Genomic DNA, 27368 nt, shown 5'->3' with positions numbered 1-27368 from the left:
AAAACTAATCCTGAAGGTAGATGTAGAGGTAGCATGCCGACGGTGATCACATCAACCTTGGAACCATTTCCGACGCACATCATCACCTCGCCCTTAGCCAATCTTCATTTAATCTGTAGTCCCTGCTTCGAGTTACAAATATGAGCAACCAAACCGGTATCAAATACCCAGGCACTACTACGAGAATTAGTAAGGTACACATCAATAACATGTATATCAAATATACCTTTGTTCACTTTGCCATCCTTCTTATCCGCCAAATACTTGGGGTAGTTCCGCTTCCAGTGACTAGTCCCTTTGTAGTAGAAGCACTTAGTTTCAGGCTTGGGTCCAAACTTGGGTTTCTTCCCGGGAGTGACAACTTGCTTGTCAGTCTTTTTGAAGTTCCCCTTCTTTTTACTCTTGCCTTTTTTCTTGAAACTAGTGGTCTTGTTTACAATCAACACTTGATGTTCCTTCTTGATTTCTACCTCCGCGGCCCTTAGCAACGCGAAGAGCTTGGGAATAGTCTTATTCATCCCTTGCATATTGTAGTTCATCATGAAGCCTTTATAGCTTGGTGGCAGTGATTGAACAACACTGTCAATGACACAAACATCTGGAAGATTAACTCCCAGCTGAGTCAAGTGATTATCGTACCCAGACATTCTGAGTATGTGCTCATTAACATAACTATTCTACTCCATCTTGCAGCTATAGAACTTGTTGGAGACTTCATATCTCTCAACTTGGGCTTTTGCTTGAAATATCAACTTCAACTCCTAGAACATCTCATGTGGTCCATGGCGTTCAAAACGTCTTTGAAGTCCCGATTCTAAGCTGTAAAGCATGGCACACTGAACTAACGAGTAGTCATCAGATCGAGCTTGCCAGGCGTTCACAACATCAGCTTCTGCTCCTGCAGCAGGTCTTGCACCGAGCGGTGCATCAAGGACATAATTCTTCTATGCAGCAATGAGGATAATCCTCAAGTTACGGACCTAGTCCGTGTAATTGCTGCCATCATCTTTCAACTTAGCTTTCTCTAGGAATGCATTAAAATTCAAAGGAACGGTAGCATGGGCCATTGATCTACAACATAGATATGCAAAAAACTATCAGGACTAAGTTCATGATAAATTAAGTTCAATTAATCATATTACTTAAGAACTCCCACTTAGATAGACATCCCTCTAGTTATCTAAATGATACGTGATCCAAATCAACTAAACCATGTCCGATTATCACGTGAGATGGAGTAGTCTTCAATGGTGAACATCACTATGTTGATGATATCTACTATATGATTCACATTCGACCTTTCGGTCTCCAGTGTTCCGAGGCCATATCTGTATATGCTAGGCTCATCAAGTTTAACCCGAGTATTCTACGTGTGCAAATCTGGCTTGCACCCGTTGTATTTGAACGTAGAGCTTATCACACCCGCTCATCACGTGGTGTCTCAGCACGAGGAACTTCTGCAATGATGCATACTCGGGGAGAACACTTATACCTTGAAATTTAGTAAGGGATCATCTTGTAATGCTACCATCGTACTAAGAAAAATAAGATGCATAAAAGATAAACAACACATGCAATCATAATATGTGACATGATATGGCCATCATCATCTTGTATGCATGATCTCCATCACCAAAGCAATGTCATGATCTCCATCGTCACCGGCTTGACACCTTGATCTCCATAGTAGCGTCGTGGTCGTCTCGCCAACCATTGCTTCTATGACTACCGCTAACGCTTAGTGATAACGTAAAGCAATTATATAGCGCTTGTATTTCATACAATAAAGCGACAACCATATGGCTCATATTGGTCCCACATATTCTACGAAGATCTTTATCGGTCGAACCGCAATGTCAATATAGTTATTCCCTTTGTCATCGGCATGTTACTTGCCCGAGATTCGATCGTCGGTATCTTCATACCTAGTTCAATATCATCACTGGCAAGTCTCTTTACTCGTTCCGTAGTGTATCATCCCGTGACTAACTCATTAATCACATTGCTTGCAAGGCTTCATATGATGTGCATTACCGAGAGGACCCAGAGATACCTCTCCGATACTCGGAGTGACAAATCCTAATCTCGATCTATGCCAACCCACCAAACACCTCCGGAGATACATGTAGAGCATATTTATAATCACCCAGTTACGTTATGACATTTGATAGAACACAAGGCCTTCCTCCGGTGACCGGGAGTTGCATAATCTCATAGTCGGAGGAATATATATTTGACACGAAGAAAGCAGTAGCAATAAAACTGAATGACCATTATGCTAAGCTAACGGATGGGTCTTGTCCATCACATCATTCTACTAATGATGTCATCCCGTTATCAAATGACAACTCATGTCCATGGCTAGGAAACTTAACCATCTTTTGATCAACGAGCTAGTCTAGTAGAGGCATACTAGGGACACCTTATTTTGTCTATGTATCCACACATGTATCAAGTTTCTGATTAATACAATTCTAGCATGAATAATAAACATTTATCATGAATAAGGAAATATAAAATAACAACTTTATTATTGCCTCTAGGGCATATTTCCTTCAGCTTGGTGGAGCCATGGAAATCTAGATGTGACAGGAAAACATCGCAAAACAAGAACGGAAGATGGCGTCGTCGTCGCAGCAATCTTTGATCTTGTTTTTAACAAGAAGGAATCTGGCCCAAAAGTGATGGACTGTTTCCTGAGGCTGTTGCCGCACGTACATTAAGTCGCATATGTCTGGACGACCGGAATTGCTTGGGACTATTGCTTGTGGTGGGTGGGTGGGCTTAAATCCGAACCCTGGCCCACTGTGAAGTCTGGATTATGAAGAATTTCCAAGGTTACAGGCCCGGGCTCCAGAGCATCCGGTGAGTTTTTAGGCTCAACGCCCGATTCTATGTTTGGAGGACAAGAAGCATCCTCCCGAAGATGGGTGTGCGGCTCTCCGAGCTCGGAAACCCGAACATACTTTGTTTTCAACGTAGGAGAAGAGTTATTGTCAGCTTGTTCCTCCACAATTGCCACTTGATGGGTGATCAGGTTTAAGCCCAATCCGATCATAGTCGGTTGCGACCCCTAGGGCGGTGATGCGATCTAGCAGTTCATTTAAGGCTGATACATCTGCCGGATCCATCTTGTCAGAGTATTCAGGGCCAACGCGGAGACGATTTTTGGTGATAGGTTGGGCTGCCTTTGGCTTAATGGCCGAACGAGCGCCCATGGTGAAGCTGCCAAGCCGGAGGGTTTGCCCTAAATCTAGGGCTCATCCGGAAGTGATACTGTCCTTCATGACAAGGCAAGCCATCAACCCTTCTGTCGGCGGCACAGAGGAACTCTCAATGAAAGCACCAATGTCGGTGTCAAAACCGGCATATCTCGGGTAGGGGGTCCCGTGCTGTGCGTCGAAGGATCAAAGGTAGTAGGAGGCAGGGGACACGATGTTTACCCAGGTTCGGGCCCTCTTAATGGAGGTAATACCCTACTTCCTGCTTGGCTGACTTTGATGAGTATAGGGGTTACAAGAGTTGATCTACCTCGAGACTGTAATGGCTAAACCCTAGATGTCTAGCATGTATGATTGTGATTATCTCTATGGACTAAACCCTCTGGTTTATATAGACACCGAAGGGGACTAGGGTCGTACAAAGTCGGTTACAGATGAAGGAAACTACACATCCGAACGCCAAGCTTGTCATCCACGCAAAGGAGAGTCCCATCCGGACACGGGGGAAGGCCTTCTATCTTGTATCTTCACGGCCCATCAGCCCGGCCCATATCACATAGGCCGACTCCCCGAGGACCCCGTAATCCAGGACTCCCTCACCATCCTTGGAGCGATGACGAGGAGAAGCCTCACAGGCTGAACAGTGGCGACTAAAAGAATTTTCATTCTGATGTCAAGGATGTGAACATGATATATGTTATGCACATTCCTAAGAAGGAGCAGAAGCATGCACTTCGGGACGTCTATGCCTTAAGGCTTGTAGACCCGAAATACAACCCGTGGTCGGCTTGCCCGATCACTTTTGACAAAAAGGACCACCCGACCAGTATTTGCCACACCGGGTCAACTGCTTTGGTCCTGGATCCCATTGTTTACGGGTTCTACTTAACCCGCATTATCATGGACGGCTAAAGCAGTCTGAACCTGATCTACACTAACACAATCAGAAAGATGGGCATTGATACTTCACGAATCAAACGCAGTAACACCACATTCAAGGGTGTCATACCCGACGTAGAGGCCCAATGCACTTGCTCCATAACTCTGGAAGTTATTTTTGGCTCCCCCGATAACTTCCGAAGCAAGGACTTAATCTTTGATATAGCCCCCTTCTGCAGTGGCTATGACGCATTGCTCGGTGTGTGTTCGCCCGCTTTAATATGGTGCTGCACTACGCTTACTTGAAGCTCAAGATGCTGGGACCCAACGGTGTCATCACCATTAATGGTAAGATAGAGCGCTCCCTTTGAACAAAGGAGCAAACAGCGGCCTCGTAGCCAATTCCCAAGCAGCCGAGGAAGCGGCCGGACATACAGCTCGGCTGGATCGACCAGGATCCTCGAAGCACGTTCACATTATTATCCCTAGCCCTGGAAACACTCGCGTGAATCCTAAATAGGGACACACGCTGTAGGATTGGAAGTATGTCTAGAGGGGGGTCATTAGACTACTTGACCAAATAAAAACCTAGCCCTTTCCCAATTTTAAGTCTTGGCAGATTTTAGCAACTTAGCAATAGCAGCGAAATGTAAATCATTGCATATGAGGGTAAAGGAGAGGAGTTTGGAGGGGGCAAACACAATGTAGACACGGATATTTTGGGCGTGGTTCAGATAGGTGGTGCTATTGTGCATCCACGTTGATGGAGACTTCAACCCACGAAGGGTAACGGCTGCGCGAGTCCACGGAGGGAACCACCCACAAAGGATCCATGAAGAAGCAACCTTGTCTATCCCACCATGGCCATCGCCCATGAAGGACTTGCCTCACTTGGGTAGATCTTCACAAAGTAGGCGATCTCCTTGCCCTTACAAACTCCTTGGTCAAATCCACAATCTTGACGGAGCCTCCCAAGTGACACCTAACCAATCTAGGAGACACCACTCTCCAAAAGGTAATAGGTGGTCTGTTGATGATGAACTCCTTGCTCTTGTGCTTCAAATGATAGTCTCCCCAACACTCAACTCTCTCTCACAGATTTGGCTATGGTGGAAAGATGATTTGAGTGGAAAGCAACTTGGGGAAGGCTAGAGATCAATATTCTTGTGGTTGGATTGGAATGTCTTGGTCTCAACACATGAGTAGGTGGTTCTCTCTCAGAAAATGAATGCTGGAAGTGTAGGCACGTTCTGATGGCTCTCTCCATAGCCTCCACACAAAATCTAACCGTTACACACAGATTCCCAAACTCAGTGAGACCGAATAGTGAAACTCGGTCAGACCGATTCAGTTCAAAATGTGAACGTTGGGCTTTTCGATGGGACCGACATGACAACTCGATGGGACCGATGTGCTAGGGTTAGGGCATAACTTGATCTCGGTGAGACCGATCACATGAACTCAGTGGGACTGATTTCAGTAATAGGCAAATAGAGAGTTGGTCAGGCAAACTCGATGGGAGCGATCGCTCATTTCGGTGAGACCAAAACGTAATGAAAAGGAAACAGAGAGTTTGCATTGCGAACTCGGTGGGACCGATCGCTCATTGTGAGACCGAAACATTACGAAAAGGAAACAGAGAGTTTGCAATCCCATCTCAGTGAGACCAATATCTCTATCAGTCAGACCGAAGTGATTAGGGTTTGTGGCAGTGGCTATGTCAAATGAACTCGGTGGCGCCGGATAGATCAAATCGGTGGGGCCGAGTTTGACTTTAGGTTTAGGACATATGTGGATATGAGAGAGTGGTTGAGGATTTTTGGAGCATATCACTAAGCATTTTGAGCAAGTAAGCCATTAAGCAACACCTCATCCTCTTTTAGTAGTATTGTCTTTCCTATGGACTCAATGTAATCTTGGGTCACTTAAATAAAATTGTAGAGTCTTGAGCTTGTTGCCAATATGTGTCCTTAGCATTTTGAGGGGTCCACATCTCTAGTTCATGCCATGCCAATCATTGAACTTTCTAAAATGATCATATTGAAAGAGTATTAGTTCAATGAGCTATATGTAGTTAAGAATTACCAAAACCACCCAGGGATTAGTTGCACTTTCAATTCCCACTTTTTGGTAATTCGTGACAACATATAGATCAAAGATTCAACAAATGATAATAAGAATACATCGTCGCTTTAAGAAGTATGTGATAAGCAAGAGCTCCCCCTAAATTTGTGCATTATTTAAAATTTCCTTTTGAATGCAAATGCACAATCAATTAGGATCATGGGTCACTCTTCTATATCGCATACATCTTGGTGGAGCACTCAAAATGATAGAAAGTGGAACATGCACTCATCACCAAGGCAAAGTGTGAATGATCATACATAAGAGATAGAGAATATCATCATCCAAGCACAAACATTAAGTATGATATGTTCAAACACATGACCATACACGTATCTCACACATATAACCATAAAGTATCATCCAAGCAAGCAAGCAAATAAGTAGAAAAAAGAGCCAAAAAGAAGCAAAGCTCTCTCTCTCTCTCTCTCTCGGAGCCTATGATCTATACACTTTCTCCCTCTTTGGCAATAAGTTACCAAAAATCTTGAAAATGCATAGTGCTATGCGGCTCTCTAAGCTTGATCTTCAGGAGGTGGAGTGGAGAGGAGTCCTGCAACAAATGCTTCTGAAGAGGTTGTAGGCACTGGAGGAGTTGCAAGCGGAGGGGCAACTAAAGTTGTGGCTGCAGGAGCTAAAGTTGTAGCTCTGGTGTCTGTCACTTACACTGCTACAGACCTCTGTCTTCTAGGCACCCTTTGATAAACATTAGTGGTGGTCTTTTCACTCCTGTCCTCAAGCTCTTCTTGGATCTTCTCCACAGAAGTTTGAATCTCTATCACCTTGACATCCAAGTCATGAAGTTTTGTCTCAAAAACTCTCTCAAGACTCTCTTGATTCTGAGTCAGGGTGGCTAATGCCTTCTCAATCCTCAACGTAGCCTGAATGAGATAGCCAAGTTGGTCTTGGTTAGACTTGAGAAAAACTTGATAAGCATCTTCAGCACTTGGCATCTTGGCTACCTTCTCTGCTTTTGCTTTTGCTCTCTTCTCCTGAGCCTCTACTGAAGTAGGATCTGAAGCATCCATCACAACTGTGTTGTTCTTAGGCTCAGGTCTCAACGGAAGGTGCTCTTTGTCCAACAGATACACACCACTGCTCTTCTTGAGTTAATCAGCATCTGAATGTGTGGAGCATACCCACATTATCTTTTCTAGTCTGCTGCTGTTCTCTTGATGGTTTCAACTATCAAGCTCATCATTTTGAATTTTTGTGGCAAATCAAATAGTTGAAGCAAGTTGATGGAGTGGCCTCTGATCATCCTGTGATCTCCTGATTTGGGCAACAAGGTATGCCTCAAAATGGTGTTTGAGGGAGTCTCGGATTAGGGGGTGTCCGGATGACCGGACTATAACCTTTGGTCGGACTCCTGGACTATGAAGATACAAGATTGAAGACTTCGTCCCATGTCCGGGTGGGACTTTCCTTGGCGTGGAAGGCAAGCTTGGTGATACAGATATGTAGATCTCCTCCCATTGTAACTTACACTATGTAACCCTAGCCCTCTCCGGTTTCTATATAAACTGGAGGGTTTTAGTCCATAGGACGAACAACAATCATACCATAGGCTAGCTTCTAGGGTTTAGCCTCTCTGATCTCGTGGTAGATCTACTCTTATACTACCCATATCATCAATATTAATCAAGCAGGAGTAGGGTTTTACCTCCATCGAGAGGGCCCGAACCAAGGTAAAAACATCGTATCCCTTGTCTCCTGTTACCATCCGCCTAGACGCACAGTTCGGGACCCCCTACCCAAGATCCGCCGGTTTTGACACCGTGTAGAGAGATTAATAATGCGGCAAGCCTTCATCTACCTTAAAGACTAGTTATGTCCGGATTCCCGATCCCTCCAAGCCGGATACCCGCGGAGGGCATGACGTCATTCAAGCCCCAAACCTAAAGTCAAGCAGCGGGCAAGATTCATTGGACGATATCGAAGAACACAAGCTCCCGAGTCCGGAAACCCCTTGGCCCTTGAGCCTCAGATGGGGTGAGGTTTCGGATTTAATTCCACCCGCCCACCCAAATATAAGGGATTTATCCCAAATTCAGCAAGAGCCCGCAGAAACAGTACACCATTACTGGGCCAGATTCCTCCTGGTTACGAACAGCATAGAGGACTGCCGCGAGGAGGATGCAATTTCATCCTTCTGCAATAATTGCACGGATAAGGGGATCCTCAACGACATAAGTTGCCGTGAAATTACACGCTTCACCGACTTGGCATCCATAGTACGAAAGTATTGTGCGATGGAAAGCGCATGGAAAACCGAAATAAAATTTTGGGACAATCCGGCCCTGAATACAACCCCAGTCCGAAATAAAACGGTGCATCATCGCCAGGCACCTGGGTCAAACACCAAAAAGCAAAAACCCTTTACAGGGCATGGAACCGTACTGGAGGGATGGCTCAATGGACCCTGTAAAAATTCATAGTACAGAGGGCGCCACACCAACTCATAGCCTTAGAGCATGTTGGATACTCCGGCAGGTGGCCAGAAGTGGCGAGGGGCTTCTAACTCCAGAATTCACAGAGCACCACCCCAGGGATACCAGTACGGTATTAACAGTCTTCAAGACCTTCGCATCAAACAATATGCGGAAACGGACACTCCGCAACCTTGCCGAAGTCTACCAAGTAGCAACAATAAACCCATGGAGTGACACGACTATTACCTTTAATGCCAGTGACGAACCTAAATTCCGAACAGCCCAAGCACCAACTGCATTGGTCCTTAGTCCAATAGTGGACGGCTTTCGACTTACCAAGGTACTCATGGAAGATGGCAGCGGATTGAACCTCATTTATGAGGAAACACTTCGAAAAATGGAAATAGACTGGAGCCGCATTGAGCAAAGCAACACAACCTTTAGAGGAATAATCCTCAGTCGGGAAGCTTGCTGTACAGGAAAAATCAAACTGGATGTGGTGTTCGACACGCCGGACAATTACAGATCCGAGGAGGTCATGTTTCAAGTGGCCCCGTTCAGCAGCGGATACCACGCTCTATTAGGGCGAGAGGCGTCCACAATTTTTCAAGCTATACCCCATTACGGGTACATGAATCTCAAAATGCCCGGACCCAACGGGATCATCACTCTTGCTAGTGACCCGGACATAGCACTTCGCGCCGAAAACAAGACAGCCGCACTGGCCCTTGAGGCACTTTCCGAAGCCCTAGCGGCCGAAGAATTAACTGCGCTGCACTCCATGGTGAACAGGGACGATGTGATACTCGATAAAAGATCCAAGTCCACCTCCTTTAAACCGGCGGACGAAATAGTCAAATTCCAAGTCCACCCAACGAACCCTACAAAAACGGCCTCCATCGGGGCGCAATTAAGCCCTGATGTAGACGCTGCACTACAAGAATTCCTACGCAAAAATTGGGACATTTTTGCCTGGCACCCTTCAGACATGCCAGGAATCCCACGCAGGCTGGCCGAACACAGCCTCAACATCCTAAAAGGATTCAAGCCTGTCAAGCAGGCTCTTTGGTGATTCTCCGAACCAAAGAGACAAGCCATGGGAGAAGAGCTAGCCAAACTACTGGAGGCCGGATTCATCAGAGACATAAAACATCCGAATTGGCTAGCAAACATGGTGATGGTACCAATGAAGGACAAACCCTGGCGCCTATGCGTCGATTTCAAGGACCTCAACAAGGCTTGCCCAAAGGATCCCTTCCCCCTCCCCCACATCGATCAAATTATCGACACTACCGCAGGACACGATTCATTGTGTTTCCTCGACGCATACTCCGGTTACCATCAAATTAAGATGGCAGAGCCAGACCAAGACGCAACGGCTTTCATCACCCCATACGGCCCATTCTGCTTCAACACAATGCCCTTCGGGCTCAAAAATGCCGGCGCAACATATCAGCGCATGATTCAGACATGTCTGGCAAACCAGATCGGCAAAATAGTGGAGGCATACATAGATGACGTGGTCGTCAAAACCAAACATGTCGAAACTCTAGTAGACGACTTGAGGCTCACATTTGATAACCTCCGGACATATGACATCAAGCTTAACCCGGAAAAATGCGTTTTCGGCGTACCAGCCGGAAAGCTCTTGGGCTTCATTGTATCCAGTAGAGGAATTGAAGCAAACCCAGCCAAGATCCGAGCTCTGTCACAATTGGATATTCCAAGAGACCTCAAACAAATACAAAAATTGATGGGATGCATGGCGGCTCTAAGCCGCTTTATCTCCCGTTTGGGAGAAAAGGCATTACCCCTTTATCGCCTCCTCCGGTGCACCGAACACTTCGAGTGGACGGATGCCGCCACGGCCAGACTCGAGGAAATAAAAGCCATATTGGCAACAAACCCGGTCTTGGCCGCGCCTAACACCGGCGAACCAATGCTATTATACATTGCAGAAACTCATCAAGTTGTAAGCGTAGTGCTCGTCGTCGAACGAGAAACGGACGGACACAAATTTCCTCTTCAAAAACCAGTTTACTACGTGTCCATTGTCCTCACTCCATGCAAGCCACGGTACCCGCATTATCAAGAGATAGTGTACGCGGTGTTTATGGCATCCCGGAAGCTGCAACACTACATTCAAGAGTGTTCAATAATAGTAGCCTCCAAAGTACCTCTTAACGACATTATAAACAACCGCGACGCGACAGGTCGGATTGCCAAATGGGCCATTGAGCTCCTCCCGTTCGACATAAACTACAAGCCGCAGCGAGCTATCAAGTCGCAAGTTTTGGTTGACTTCGTCGCCGAATGGACTGAAGCCAAACTCCCTAAAGAGTACGGCACATATTCCAATTGGATCATGCACTTCGACGACTTTGTTTTGACGTCCCCAACAGGAGATACAGTTCAATACGTACTCCAGATAATGTATACAGACTCCAATAACGCAGCCGAATATGAGGCCCTTCTACATGGCCTCCGGATGGCAGTCTCCATGGGCATTCAACGCCTAGAGGTGCGTGGGGATTCGAACCTCGCGATATCCCAAATAAATGGAGACTTTGATGCCAAGGATCCGAAAATGGCAGCTTATCGCAACGCTGTCCTAAAAATGTCAGCTCGGTTTGAAGGGCTCGAATTTCACCATATAGCCCGGGAAAACAATCAGGCAGCAGACGTCTTGGCACGCATCGGTGCAAAGCGCGATGCAGTCCCTCCCAACATTTTATTGGAAAGGCTATTCAAGCCATCTGTATCATGGGAAGGGGAATCCGGAAATAACAGCCCGGATCCATCTGCACTGCCCGACACCGAACATTCTAACACAGCGGAAGGCTTGGCCAACGAAGTAACATCCTCAGCCCACGAGATAATGGAAGTCATTGCCCCGTGGAAAAAACCATTCCTAGCCTACCTGACCAGGCAGGAACTTCCAGAGGACCAAAACGAGGCACGCTACATAGTGCGGCGATCTAAAGCCTACAAAGTCCATGAGGGAGAGCTTTATAAGAAAAGTACCACCAGAGTCCTTCAAAGGTGTATCTCCGAAGAGGAAGGGTGAAATCTCCTGGCTGAAATTCATGCCGGACTCGGCGGGCACCACGCTGCAGCCGGGGCCCTTGTAAGCAAGGCCTTCCGTACAGGATTTTATTGGCCGACGGCCCGGGCAGATGCTCTAGATTTAGTCCAACGATGCGTCGGTTGCCAACTCTTCGCTAACCAAAGCCACATGCCACCCACCGCCCTCCAAACTATACCCATCACCTGGCCCTTTGCAGTCTGGGGGCTTGACATGGTTGGACCCCTTAAAGGGGGAACCCACAAGCAAAAATACTTACTGGTCATGGTGGACAAATTCACCAAATGGATAGAGGCCAAGCCTGTTAAGACGGCCGAACCCGGACCGGTGATAGACTTCATATCAGGGGTCGTACACCGTTATGGCATCCCCCACAGCATCATCACTGATAATGGCACGAACTTTACGGCCGACGAGGTCAAACTCTGGTGCAAAAACATGGGCATCAAGCTCGACTATGCTTCAGTCTATCACCCACAAACTAACGGTCAAGTCGAGCAAGCAAATGGTCTAATCATGAGCGGCATCAAACCCAGATTAGTGCGGTCCCTCAAGGAATCTAATATGCACTGGGTAGAGGAGCTCGACTCCGTACTTTGGGGGCTGCGGACCACGCCGAATCGCACTACCGGATTCACAACATTCTTTATGGTATACGGTGCCGAGGCAGTTCTGCCCTGCGACATAATTCATGACTCACCTCGCGTGCACATATACGAAGAAAGAGAAGCCGAACTCGATCGGCAGGACAGTTTGGATGCCTTGGAGGAGGAGCGCGATGTGGCAAAAGCCCGTTCCGCATTCTATCAACAGCAGGCTCGAAGATATCAAAGCATAGAAGTATGGGCCAAAACTTACAATGTTGGCGAATTAGTTCTACGCCTGCCGGACAAGAAAAGGGACAAACTCAAGCCCAAATGGGAAGGTCCCTTCATAATTGACCAAGTCCTGACTGGTGGAGCGTACCATCTACGAGATGCATTGGATAACCGACTCGAGTCGAACCCATGGAATGCAGCCCATCTACGAAGATTCTACACCTAGCGCCAGACTCTGTATTCGTCTCCTTCCTCTGTCTATTTTTTACATATTAGCTGTCTTATATTTCTCTCCTTCTCCCTCCTTCTCTCTTGTAGCCCTTGAGGGCTCGTTTGCGTCTTGTTTGCAAACAATTGACGTGCCATTCGCGCTCATTATACCTGGGGGCTTCTTTAACAGAAGCTTGTTTATACGGGCCTCATGCCCAACACATGTGTCACACTTCCGCATGTACCTTTTATTCACACTTATATGAATCGATATGACTTAAGTTTTGGCCAAGCTAGGTTGCCTGGCTCCTGTGCTTACCCCTACATTCCCGATTGTTCGGCTAGGTGGTAAAGGGAGCACCTCTGCGATTGTTATTGTCGGGTCAGCCGGATGTGTACCACAGACTGGGTGAAGCCGAAAGCTAGCGTTCTTAAGGGAATATTCGGTCGGTGAACTAAAAGATGATTTCTCACTCGTTTATTTATCTGCCCCCAGATGTTTTTCTGCCTTTTTCGCAGTCCGGACATGCACTTTAGGGCATGCCTCCCAGGGAAAGTGTCGTGGATTTGTCACGGCAGATGTCCTTGTGAAAGGACTTAGTCGTGGAGCCATCGCTACAGGTTAACTTGAAGGGGTTAAAGCGGACACAAAGACACACGGGTTTATACTAGTTCGGCCCCTTCGCTGAAGGTAAAAGCCTACGTCTAGTTGTGATGGAATTGATGTGGTTTCGATGGCTAGGGAGCAAACAAGCTTCGCCTAGGCTTGAATTGTTGTTGTCTGTCCTTGAACCGCCGCTGGGTCGTCCCCTTATATACACGGGTGACGCCCGTTGGTCCACAGAGTCCCACACCGGTTCATACTCGTATCCCGGTTGGTCTCTCTCTATTCCTAACTTACAATGCAAGTTTACATATCAAGCCGGTTTACGGCTACAGGTTCTAAACCGACTACAGGCCTTGGGCCTTCATCTGCTTAATCACCTTTAAACTATTAATGAAGCTAACCCGGCCCAGGTAGGCCGGTTCACGCCCAGTGGTAATATCCCCAACATTAGGCCCCATATTGATTTGAACTGGTTCATGTCAATCCTTCACAAAAATCTTTGTCTTCAACATCTTCTGGCAATTGGTAAACCGCCATGTCGTCATCATCTCTGGTTGCTGTAAACCGGCATGACGTCATCATGAAGTTAACATTTATGACGCCTTCTTTTATTAATAGATCTGCGATACCCAAGGCAGCAGCTCCACTTCCGAATCTTGTGGCTCCTGGATTCGCGCGCCTGACAGACGTCCCATGCCTTATAAATAGGACCGAAGGGTCATTTCCTTTTCTCCCCTTCGTCTCTTTCTCTTCGTCTTCCTCGCGTCGCCAGCCTCGGAGCTCCGCCGCCGCCATTGACCTCTGCACCGTCTTGGGCCGCTGCATCAACCTGAACGCACCAGAGCACCGCGGTAGCCTTCCGCGTCTTCCTAGACTCTGGTAATCCTTCTGTTCTTCTTAACATAGATCTATTCTAGGGTTTTGTGTTCTTGCCGTGTTCATCACTTGTTCATACCAGCGCATTCTTGAACAGGAATCACTTATTTCTTGTAGATCTCATCATGGCCAAACAAGTATATGAGTGCAACTGGGTTCCTTCTCGCGTCATGGAAACTCAGCTGGATGATTTAGTCTCGATTGGCGCTTTAGACAGCAAAGATACTATCCACTAGAGGGTTCCTGGTGATGAATATCCTCCCACACCTCAAGAGGGAGAGGTTGTGATTTTTGCGGACCATTTAGCCCGGGGCTTCAAGCCGTCCGGTTCTAAATTTTATCGGGATGTGTTAGCCAATTTTCAACTTCGCCCGCAAGACACTGGCCCCAACTCTATTAACAACTTATGTCACTTCCAAGTACTTTGTGAGGTATACCTTCAAGAGGAACCCACAGTGGAATTGTTTAGAGATTGTTTCCACTTAAACCGCCGCACAGAATTCACTGATGGTCCCAATACCGAATTGGGCGGTATGGCAATTCAGAAAAGGAAAGAAATCACTTATCCCCATGCCAGACTACACAGCCACCCCAACGAGTGGAATGCAACATGGTTATACTGCAAAGATACTTCCCCTGATGATGAAAATCCTTTTCCTGGCTTTCGTCCGAAGCGGCTCAGCAATACACACCCCTTCCCACAAAGGTTAAGTGCCAAGGAGAGGAGTAAATATGCTCCGCAATTATCCAAGCTCCGAGCCTTCATGGCCAACGGTTTAACAGGAGTAAATCTCGCACGCTGTTGGATATCATGGAGCATACTGCCTCTCAGCCGGCGCTCCGGTTTAATGTGCAAGTATACTGGTAGCGTTGATGACCCACTCCGACACACCAACATCCAGCTCTCCGATGATGAAGTCACAGAGGCTGTGAAGAAAATGCTGAACGAACCGGAGCACCTATGCGCTCAAACCGGCCTGCTCCCTTTCTGTGTTACCAACAAACCGCCAGCTATAAGATTTTGATTGTACTTTTACTGAACCTGTTATTGCTATCTCTGTCTGACATCAATTGCTGCTTAACCAGGGTGATAATCCATTTTGGAGCAAGAAGCTTCCACAAGACAAACCGGAGAAGCAGAACGGTCAACCCGGCTAAAGACCAAGGTCATCAAGAAGCCTGCTAAAAAGAGGAAAACCACTGCTTCATCTGATCCGGCTGTTGATGATGATGTGGGTAACTCGGACCTTGAGGTAGAACTCGATTCACTAGGCTTACTTTTTACACGCCTTATTGATGATGATACTTGTCAGGACGACGCTGAAGCCAGTAATGCTGATGTCGCTGAGGTAACTATTCTCTCTTCCGACTCAGATCCTTTGCCTTTGCCAAAATTTCGCCAGGCAAACTGGAAAGTTAAATTTTCTCGTCCTCTTGCTTACTTGGATCCCAAATTTCTTATGAAGACTCAGCAACATGAAGCTCGCCGCACAACCCGGCACAGCGGCCAGGTAGTTACCTCCGTCGGTTTACCAAACAGTCCGGTTCGAAAACGCCGCTCCGAGGTCTCCGACCTTTTTATTAATTTACATCCTAAAGCGGGTTTCATCCGTCAACCTCTTAATCCGTCCGACTCCGATTAATAGGTTACTTCCCATTCTTCCTCTGGTGAATCGTCGGCCACTCAGCTGCCACCACTGAAAACGGTTCTTGGGTAAGCTAGACTGAACATATGCTTCTGGTATACCACGTTATAACTTATGTTGTTCCTTGACTCTTTGTTTCTCTTTCAGGGCTAAACCTAAACCGAGCAAGAAAGCCCGCCTGGATAAAGCGGCCGAGGAAGATGTCGCCCCTGAACAGGATAAAACACCAGATCTTGAAATGTTCATTTATGAGGATATTCCCAATGATCCTCCCTTGCAAGATGATGCTATTCCTGAGAAAAGGCCTATCAATACCTCAGTCCCTGTTGACCAGCCTGCCAGCTCCGTCCAGATTGATGGATCCCGCAGTACTTCAAAGCCTGCCGATAAACCGACCGCGCCAACGCAAACCGGTGAGCCCAAGGATGATGACGTTGTAATTACCGGCGTAGGTTGCTTTGAACCAGGGAATCCTGTCGCTTTGACCAAGCATACTATGAAAGAAGATTTTTCTGCCATGAACAAAGGCAAATGGGATGTTGATCTGGAAACGTATGTGTCTCTGAGTGCCCGAGATCTTCATTCTGGTTATTTGAACCGACTATATACTAGTCGTGACTGTGAAGCTGGCATGGTAAAGATGATGAGAGATAAATTTGAGGTAACTTCCTTGTACTTCTTCTTTCTTTAATTACTGCCACTGTATTAATCCTCCTAGCCCCCAAGGACCGGTTCAACTTAGTATAATTAAACCGGGACTCCAATAAAGATTCTAACATTAGAACATAACTGAGCAAATAGCCAATTAGCCCCCAAGTGCCAAGTTGAATACCTGTATTGAGCTTGGGACTTTGCGATTTAGTAATAGATGAAGATTGAAGGTGCATTAGCCCCCAAGTATCAATCGTATAACTTGTTATGTGGTTGGTACTTCAAATTCTTGTACCATTTGCTTAAAGCCAAGCACTGTCTTTATGCAGGCTGAAGTGAGGATCAAAGAAGACCGGATTACTGATCTGCAGGAAGCTTTGAAAACCCAACAAGCCGAAACCGACAAAACCAGGGAGGAATTAACCAGCGCTTTGAGCATCACAGAACAGCTGAAGGAGGGCTTCAAGAAGGAGTGGGCTGATTGGGCCACTGAAAAGGCCGCTTTAATAAAAAGAGCTGAAAACGCTGAAGCTGCCCTTAAACCGGTGGTAGATGAGCTAACCACCGTAAAGCGGCAAGTACATTCCATGACCGCTGCTATCTTCGGTAAGCTCCTTTTGGTTTCTTTGACAACTTGGGCCTTCTTATAATAGATCCGGTTTGTGATCCTTTCTGTATTGTTGCAGGTACACGCATTGGTCACTTAGGGTCAGATGTTCGGAAGAAGTTGAAGGCTGCCTACACTTTAATTGAACAGCTGTATACCGGAGCGCAGCGGATCATGACCACTGCATCTCATAACAATCCGGCTCCCACTTTAATCCAAGACACCCTTAATAGGTTGTCAATGCTTCCTGCTCGGATTGAAGAACTGAAAAAATCTGCTGCTCGAACCGGAAACATTAATGCCTTGATCCGGGTAAAAGCATGGGTGCCGGATTTCGATCCTGTTGAGGCAGCTCAAGGCTATCCCAGCTTGAAGGAAGATGGCTCAGAGTTCAATGAAGATGATTTGAGGGCGATAAACTGTGCAGTACGCCCTCTGGCTTGTCAATTGGCTGAAGAGGCCGACTTGTCACATTATCAAGCTCAGTACAATGATCAGAACAAACGAGTGCCTACACCAACTCCTGAAGCGGAGAATCTGATTCCTCCAATCCGTAAGCATACTTACGCTCCTGATATTGAACCGTCTTCTCTGATCCATGAAGAGGCTATCTTTCAAACTTTAATGGGAATCGACTGGACCACTGTTGATTTCCAGCCAATGGATAGAGATGAGGAAGCTGAAACAGCGCGGGCCGACCCACAATCATCAGACCGGGGCGATGAACAGGCTTGAACCGGAAGTCAGTTTAAATAGCTGCTTTATTATGATCCGCCGGAACAACAATGATCTTATTTGGGCACCGCGTTACCTTGTAATAAGATAGTCAACACTTCTGCCTTGAATATGCCTTCGTGCATAAGTACTGATGCTTTTGCTTGAAATCCTCAATTTTATATTTCCTGCAATCAGAAAATCTTGAACTTCGGTGGCGGTTATACCGCCAACCGGTTTATAACCTTGATATATACATATCATGTATTTAAAACATATAATTAAATATGCGATACAAAATACCTGCCATCGCTGGGCATAAAGTTGGCTTAGCCAGGCTTGAAACGGAGTATTTATAAACCGTTACCATCAAAGGGGAGAAAACAACTCCCATGTAAACTGTGCTGGGTCATTATGAGCCCCCCTACAACTTCATGATGTTAACAGCAAAGTTAAACCGGGCATATTTCTCCGGAGTACAAATGAACCGATTTCCGTCAGCTGAACCGGTAAAAAAGTGTTGTTAGTTTTAAAGGAAACACAACAAAAATTGAAGAATAGTCATAAAAGAAATATGGAAGCAAAGGCAATGATAAAAACCGTTTGCAAAAACATGCTTTACTGAGTTGATCAGATGGTGTTACCACGGTCGGACAGGACCAAGCCCCCAATAGGAGTGACAATGGTTCAAGTCAGCCAGGTCCCCAAATGAAACCGTGGCATTTATGCCGATCAAAAGGCGTGGCAATGGTTCAGGTTCGACCAAGCCCCCAAGTGATTCTGTGGCCTTAGGCCGATCAAGAGGCGTGACTGGTTCAGACTTGACCATGTCCCCAGGTGATCTGGTGGCTTTCGCCTATCAAAAGGTGTCGCATTGGTTTGGACACGACCAAGGCCCCAAGTGATATCACAAAGCTTTTTTGAAAAGCAAATTTCAAGGGGTAAACCGGAGGCCGCTTTAAAACAGAACCACTCCATGTAACCACACATGATATGAAAGGACAGAGACCCCGCTTTAGCTGAGGCTCCGGTTTTATTATATCAATGATAATATATACAGTGCCATAATATGTACATAGAGCCGATGGCTCAAGTGTAGTAAGGCCGAAGATGAGCTATATTCCACGGCCTGTTGGTCTCCTCCTCTGATGTGCGTGAGTCTTTATACTCTCGAATATCAATCAGATAGTACGACCCGTTGTGCAGATTCTTGCTGACCACGAAAGGTCCCTCCCAAGGTGGGGATAACTTGTGCATATCCGTCTGATCTTGGATGAGCCGAAGCACCAAATCTCCTTCTTGAAAAGTTCTGGTTCTGAGCCGGCGACTATGATAGCGGCGAAGATCTTGTTGATAAATCACCGAGCGGGCAGCCTCTATGTCACGCTCCTCATCTAATAGGTCCAAAGCGTCTTGCCATGCTGTCTCATTGTCCGCTTCAACATAAGCCGCCACACGAGGCGAATCGTGCCGGATATCACTAGGGAGAACCGCCTCTGCTCCGTAGACCATAAAAAACGGCGTGTATCCTGTAGATCGGTTGGGCATAGTGTTGATACTCCATAGCACAGATGGTAGCTCTTCAACCCAACATCCCGGTGTTCTTTGCAATGGAACCATAAGCCGGGGTTTGATGCCTCGCAAGATCTCTTGATTAGCTCGTTCTGCCTGCCCATTGGACTGGGGGTGAGCCACTGATGATACGTCAAGTCTGATGTGCTCACGTTCACAGAATTCCTTCATAGCACCCTTGGATAAATTGGTACCATTGTCAGTAATGATACTGTGTGGAAAGCCAAACCGGAAAATCACCTTTTTAATGAACTGCACGCTGTAGCTGCATCACACTTACTGACAGGCTCCGCTTCAACCCACTTGGTAAACTTGTCAACTGCCACCAAAAGGTGGGTTTTCTTATCCTTGGATCTTTTAAAAGGTCCGACCATATCCAGCCCCCATGTTGCAAACGGCCAAGTAATTGGAATCATCCTCAATTCTTGAGCCGGCACATGAGCACGCCTTGAAAATTTCTGACAGCCATCACACTGTTTAACCAAGTCCTCCGCATCAGCATGAGCTGTCAACCAGTAGAACCCGTGACGAAACGCCTTAGCCACCAGAGACTTTGAACCGGCGTGGTGACCACAATCCCCTTCATGGATTTCGCGTAAAATTTCACAGCCTTCCTCAGGAGAGACGCAGCGTTGAAACGCCCCTGATACACTGCAATGATGCAATTCGCCATTGACAATGGTCATAGACTTGGATCGCCGAACTATCTGCCTGGCCAGAGTTTCATCCTCTGGCAACTCTCCCCGGTTCATGTACGCAAGATAAGGAACTGTCCAATCCGGTATAACATGCAGGGCTGCCACCAATTGAGCCTCCGGATCAGGAATAGCCAAATCCGCTTCACCTAGGAGCTTGACTGACGGATTGTGCAACACATCAAGAAAGACATTAGGCGGGACCGGTTTACGCTGAGAGCCCAACCAGCTTAAAGCGTCCGCCGCTTCATTTTTTCGACGATCCACGTGATCCACCTGATAACCCTTGAAGTGACCTGCAACAATATCCACCTCACGACGATATGCAGCCATGAGTGGGTCTTTAGAATCCCAAGTGCCAGACACCTGTTGAGCTACGAGGTCCGAGTCACCGAAGCACTTAACCCGACTTAGATTCATCTCTTTAGCCATCCGGAGACCATGGAGCAAGGCTTCATACTCAGCTGCATTATTAGTACAAGGGAACATTAAGTGGAGAACATAACAAAACTTATCACCTCGTGGGGAAGTTAACACGACTCTAGCCCCCGAGCCTTCCAATTGCCTGGATCCATCAAAATGGATAGTCCAATATGTGTGATCCGGCCTCTCCTCTGGTGCTTGCAACTCAGTACAATCATTGATGAAATCAACAAGTGCTTGAGACTTCACCGCCATCTGGGGTACGTACTTCAATCCATGCGGTCCAAGTTCTATGGCCCACTTGGCAATCCGGCCAGTCGCCTCCCAGTTCTGTATGATATCGCCCAAGGGAGCTGAACTGACCACTGTGATAGGGTGCCCTTGGAAATACTGCTTCAACTTCCGGCTTGCCATGAAAACTCCATATACCAGCTTCTGCCAATGCGGATACCTTTGCTTGGATTCAATAAGCACCTCGCTGATATAGTAAACCGGCCGCTGAACCGGATACTCCTTGCCCGCCTCCTTGCGTTATACCACAATAGCCACGCTAACTGTGCGAGCATTGGCCGCTACGTATAGCAATAACGGCTCCTTGTCGACCGAAGCTGCAAGAACGGGCGGATTGGCTAATTGCCGCTTCAAGTCCTCCAATGCTTCGTCAGCAGCCGGACTCCAGACGAATTGATCTGTCTTTCTCAGCATCTGGTATAAAGGGATGGCCTTCTCTCCGAGGCGGCTGATAAACCGGCTCAGCGCGGCAATCCGACCCGCCAAACGCTGAACATCGTTGATACACTTCGGTTTAGCCAGGGAGGTGATAGCCGTAATCTTCTCTGGATTAGCCTCGATTCCTCTGTTGGACACAAGAAAGCCAGTAACTTGCCTGCCGGAACACCAAAAACACATTTGGCCGGGTTAAGCATCATCTTGTAAACCCGCAAGTTGTCAAAGGTTTCCTTCAAATCATCAACCAGCGTCTCCTTCTGCCTTGACTTGACTACAATATCATCCACATAGGCGTGCACATTGCGGCCGATCTGCTTATGCAGGCAGTTCTGTACACACCGTTGATAAGTGGCTTGGGCGCTCTTGAGCCCAAAAGGCATAGATACATAGCAGAAGGCTCCAAAGGGAGTAATAAACGCCGTCTTCTCCTGGTCCTTAACCGCCATTTTGATCTGATGATACCCAGAATACGCATCCAAAAAACTCAAACGCTCACAACCCGCCGTGGCATCAATAATCTGGTCAATGCGGGGGAGGGCAAAAGGATCCGCTGGACAAGCCTTGTTAAGATCCGTATAATCCACACACATACGCCAAGTGCCATTTTTCTTAAGAACCAGCACCGGATTAGCAAGCCACTCTGGATGGAACACTTCAATGATAAAACCAGCTGCTAAGAGCCTGGCCACCTCCTCCCCAATAGCTTTGCGCCTCTCTTCGTTAAACCGGCGGAGAAATTGCTTTACCGGTTTATACTTGGGATCAACATTAAGAGTGTGCTCAGCGAGTTCCCTCGGTACACCTGGCATGTCAGAAGGCTTCCATGCAAAAATGTCCCGATTCTCACGGATGAACTCGATGAGCGCGCTTTCCTATTTAGGGTCCAAGTTGGCACTGACAGTGAACTGCTTGGACGAATCGCCGGGCACGAAGTCAACAAGCTTGGTCTCAGCCGCTGATTTGAACTTCAGATCTGAATCATGCTCCGTAGTTGGCTTCTTCAAAGGGGTCATGTCCGCCGGATCAACATTGTCCCTATAATATTTTAACTCCTCCGTGGCACAAACCGACTCTGCATAGGCCGCATCACCTTCCTCACATTCCAAAGCAATCTTGCGGCTCCCATGAACCGTTATTGTCCCTTTGTGACCCGGCATCTTGAGCTGCAAATAGATATAACAAGGCCGTGCCATGAATTTGGCATAAGCCGGCCGCCCAAACAAGGCGTGATACGGGCTCCGGATCTTCACCACCTCAAAGGTTAGTGTCTCGGATCGGGAATCATGCTCGTCCCCAAAAGCCACCTCCAGGGCTATCTTACCAACAGGATATGCTGATTTGCCAGGCACCACACCATGGAACACCGTATTAGACGGTTTGAGATTTTGTCTGTTAGCCCCATGCGGCGGAATGTCTCATAGTACAGGATGTTAATACTGCTCCCTCCATCCATGAGTACCTTGGTGAATTTATAACCTCCCACCTGAGGGTCTACCACTAATGCCAACTGGCCCGGATTGTCAACCCGGGGGGGGGGTGATCCTCCCTGCTCCACACGATAGGCTGCTCCGACCAGCGTAAATAACGCGGTACGGCCGGTTCAACAGAGTTCACTACTCACTTGTGAAGTTTTCGGTCGCGCTTATCCAAGCTAGTTGTGAAAACGTGATACTGCCCATTGTTCAACTGTTTTGGCTGGCTCTGATAACCCGACCGCTGCTGCTGCTGCTGTTGGTTGTAACCCCCTTGACCGTTCTGATTATCCTGGTTATTATTACCGCCCTGATTGAAACCTGAACCGGAAGCTCCATCGTGACCCGGCCCATGGAAACCGGATCCTGAGCCACCACCTGACCCACGGTCATACCGGAAGGCATTAGAGTTTTTAAATTCCTGCATAATGTAACAATCCTTCCAAAGGTGGTTAGCCGGCGCCTCCTTCGTCCCGTGTTTTGGGCAAGGCTGATTCAGCAAATAGTTTAAGCGATCCGGGTTAGGATTTGGAGCCCCATTACGATTCGCCGCTTTACCTCTGCGCCGCTGACCCTTGTCCTGCGCATTAGTGTTAGCCACAAAGTCCATGCTGCCATCCGCTTTACGCTTGCCTCCGTTTCCATGGCCCGCCGGTTTGTATTGATGCCCCTTAGAGTTGCTATTCTTTTTTCCCTTCCCTGCTTCGTCATCGTCAGTCTCGGGATCCTTGGTACTATCAGAATCAGCATACTTCACTAAAGCGGCCATGAGAGTTCCCATGTCATTACAGAACCGCTTCATACGCCCCAACTTCAACTTTAGAGGCTTAAACCGGCAGTTGCCCTCCAGGGTTAAGATCGCAGAGTCAGCATTGATCCTGTCAGACGAGTGCAAGACTTCAGAAACGCGGCGTACCCAATGGGTTGTTGACTCTCCGTCCTCCTGAACACAAGCCGCCAAGTCTACTATGGACTTAGGCTGCTTACACGTATCTTTGAAATTCTGGATAAACCGGGTCCGCAACTGGGCCCATGAACTGATAGAATTAGGCGGCAGGCTCTTCAACCAAGTACGGGCTGTGCCTTCAAGCATCATGGTGAAGTACTTTGCACACGCGGTCTCATCCACATCCAGCATCTCCATTGCCATCTCATAACTCTCTACCCACGCTTCTGGAGATAAATCAGCGGTGTAATTTGGCACCTTGCGCGGGCCCTTGAAGTCCTTGGGCAGGCATACATTGCGTAAAGCGGGGACTAAACATGGCACTCCCAAGCTAGATGCGACCCCTGGCTCGGCAGAGGTGGTAGGACGAACCGGTGTAAGCTGATCCGCCTCGTTCTGTGCCGCTAACTCGGCCTCCCTTCGTGCCCGGGCCCGGTCCACTACATCATGAGCATCGTGAACACCACCGGCCGGGTTATTGCCACGGGCCGCTTCACGGCCCCGCGCATTGCTTGATATGGCCGGTTCGTCCAGGCACCTACTATAGCTCCGGCTTGGACGAGGTGTGGAATGAATCCGATCGCGGCTGTATGAATATGCCTCCTGTTGAATCAAAGCGGTCTGGAGAAGTTCCTTAACCCGGCGCGTCTCTATTGCTTGCGGAGAGTCTCCTTCGACCGGGATAGCTTCTAACCGCACAGCAGCTGCGACAAGATTGTCCATAGGATTAGAATAATGACCCGGAGGTGTTTGGACCGTCGGAGGAATCCCAATGTTCTGCCGAGGAGGTTCCATCAGGCGGGGTTGGACCGTCGCTCCTGGCCCTGGTGCCTCGACCCGGTTTACCTCCCGGTGCCCCGGCGGATTACTGGTTCCAGCCTCCGGAGTGTGAAAGAGATTTCGAGGGTCGAACCCTAACGGCAGGCGTGATATGTGCTTCCGCTTCAAGACCTCCTGTGATGCGTTCTGGTCGAGCATGAGTTTATAGGCCTGGGCATCCAAAGTGGCCTGCTCTGCGGCCATCCTGTCCTTTTCTGCTGCCAGGTCGGCTTTGGCCTGTGCGATCTGCTCTCTCACCTTTACAACCTCTGCATCATGGGCCTCCTGATCCGCCGGATTGGCCTCTGCCATAAGTACAGCTAGTGCATCAAACAGGTCAGACAGAACTTGAACCGGTGGGCGCACAAGGCCTCCTGCCCCTGCTGCCGCTGCCGCTGCTGATCCGGAGAACATTGCTGCTGCGGTCGAGGAGTGATTCGCCGCCTGCGTACCGGCCATGAATATTCCAACCCGGTTGATCTGCTCAGGGGGGTCCGGAATACTGTCGCCATCGGAACAGCCCCTAATCTGGTCGTCTTGCAACTGGTACAATGATTCGGTCTCCCCGGTCGAGGACTCGTCGCTAGAATAGACGACGGTCTCGCTACCGTATTCTGACTCGTCCCCATGCTCTCCTCCGTGGATGACTCCCACGAAGGCACGCTTCACGGCCGGTTTAACCTGGGTAGATCTCGCACGCTGAGCCGTCTCGACGAGGTCGGTGCAGATGTCCCGCTCAGGCCCAGGCTCACCAATCTTGCCGATAAAAACGTGTATGCCACCAAAGGGGACCCGGTACCCGTACTCGATCGAGCCGGCTTCGGGACCCCATCCTGCATCGTCGATGTAGAGCTTGCCGCGACGACTCTTGGTCATCCGGCCCATAGCATAGCCTTCGAGTCCTTTGAGCTTGCCCTCCAAGACCATCAAACCGTCGTGCGATAGCCCCACGGTGGGCGCCAACTGTCGTGGATTTGTCACGGCAGATGTCCTTGTGAAAGGACTTAGTCGTGGAGCCATCGCTACAGGTTAACTTGAAGGGGTTAAAGCAGACACAAAGACACAAGGGTTTATACTAGTTCGGCCCCTTCGATGAAGGTAAAAGCCTACATCTAGTTGTGATGGAATTGATGTGGTTTCGATGGCTAGGGAGCAAACAAGCTTCGCCTAGGCTCGAATTGTTGTTCTCTGTCCTTGAACCGCCGCTGGGTCGTCCCCTTATATACACGGGTGACGCCCGTTGGTCCACAGAGTCCCACATCGGTTCATACTCGTATCCCGGTTAGTCTCTCTCTATTCCTAACTTACAATGCAAGTTTACATATCAAGCCGGTTTACGGCTACAGGTTCTAAACCGACTACAGGCCTTGGGCCTTCATCTGCTTAATCACCTTTAAACTATTAATGAAGCTAACCTGGCCCAGGTAGGCCGGTTCACGCCCAGTGGTAATATCCCCAACAGAAAAGAACCCCTAATGGAACTATTCTCCCTAGAAGATGTTTCTTACTAACCATGTAATATAACATAACTAGTTGGGCACTTGTCTGTTCAAGCACTAATGACCCCTATGCATGGTCTCCACGCATGCTCCGGTTCTTACATAACCGAGAGGGTATTCGGACACACTCCGGACTATCGGGTCCCGAGGTTGAAGCGAAAAGGTCTGCCATGACAAACGATCTACAATCCGGCTAGAAGGCATTTTACATGTCATCTTAAATTACATAGTCAATTTGACTGGGTATATTCCTCTTCAATACCATCCAACAGGCTGTCTAGCTTACAGTCCTGTTGAGAATATTTGGCGGCCAGCTCTACCTGGTCGTACACTAAGCTCACAGGGATCTCCTTCCCATCGGGCCCTACTGGTCCGACCTCGGCCATGTGGTTTGGGTCAGCCCTCGTGTACTGTGTCTTCACCATGGCCCAGGTCTCCCTGGCGCCTTGACGGCAGGCCAATATCTTCCATAATCAGAAGTGTCGCCGTGCTCCCTTCAGCTTCTCCGCAAGCTCTCCAAGGCCTTCGGGCATGGAGACGGATGGCCACAAAGCCTGGGCGACGCCTTGCGTCACCTGCTGAACTCGTTTGTGCAATTGTAAAAGCTCGGGAAGAAGGTCACCCGTAGATCCGGGCATTTCCTCCACAGGCCTACCTGTCAGCATACCTACAGACATAACTCTGTCAATCGACTTCCTCGCTGAACTCTTTTTCCTAAGTTCGTTCAAGCACTTACTAAAAATGCCGCGTCGAAGCCGCCGATTCTCCTTCACGGAATCCGACAGCTGAGCACGAACATCCTTTAGTTCCTCGCCCAGCTGGGTGTTGGCATCTTGGAGCTTATTTTTCTCTTGCCTCACCCTTGTAAGCACTCTCTCACCGGCCTTTAACTGGCACAAGAGTTGTTGTTGGTCCGGATTCACTCCGGCGCCATCTACAATGTTATTGTCAGATTTTTACACATGCCGCACTTGCAACATACTTATCTTTCGAAGCATATAAGTACTAGAGGGGGTCTCCTTGGCCTCCCCTGCCGCGGCTAGTGCGGCCTCAAGTTGGGCTTTGCACTCTTCCAGCTCCTGGGACAATTGGGTATTCTTTTCTGTAAGATCCTGCATAAAAAATGATCCTTAAATCAGTTATTCTAACTGTTTCAAGTCTAGGGGGCTACTGACATATATAACCATCAAATTTTCTCACCCCTATGTCTTTTACATACTGCTTTGTGGCTCTGGTTAGACCATTTTGAGCAGCACGGAGATACGCATCTCCCGTATTGAAGGCATCTAACGCCTCTTGGGAGAAACAAGCGTCACGAAGAATTGTCCGGCGACGCCTGTGGT

Source organism: Triticum aestivum, chromosome 4B, assembly GCF_018294505.1.
Source record: "Triticum aestivum cultivar Chinese Spring chromosome 4B, IWGSC CS RefSeq v2.1, whole genome shotgun sequence".
Classification (NCBI taxonomy): Eukaryota; Viridiplantae; Streptophyta; class Magnoliopsida; order Poales; family Poaceae; genus Triticum; species Triticum aestivum.
This window is presented reverse-complemented; position numbering follows the sequence as displayed.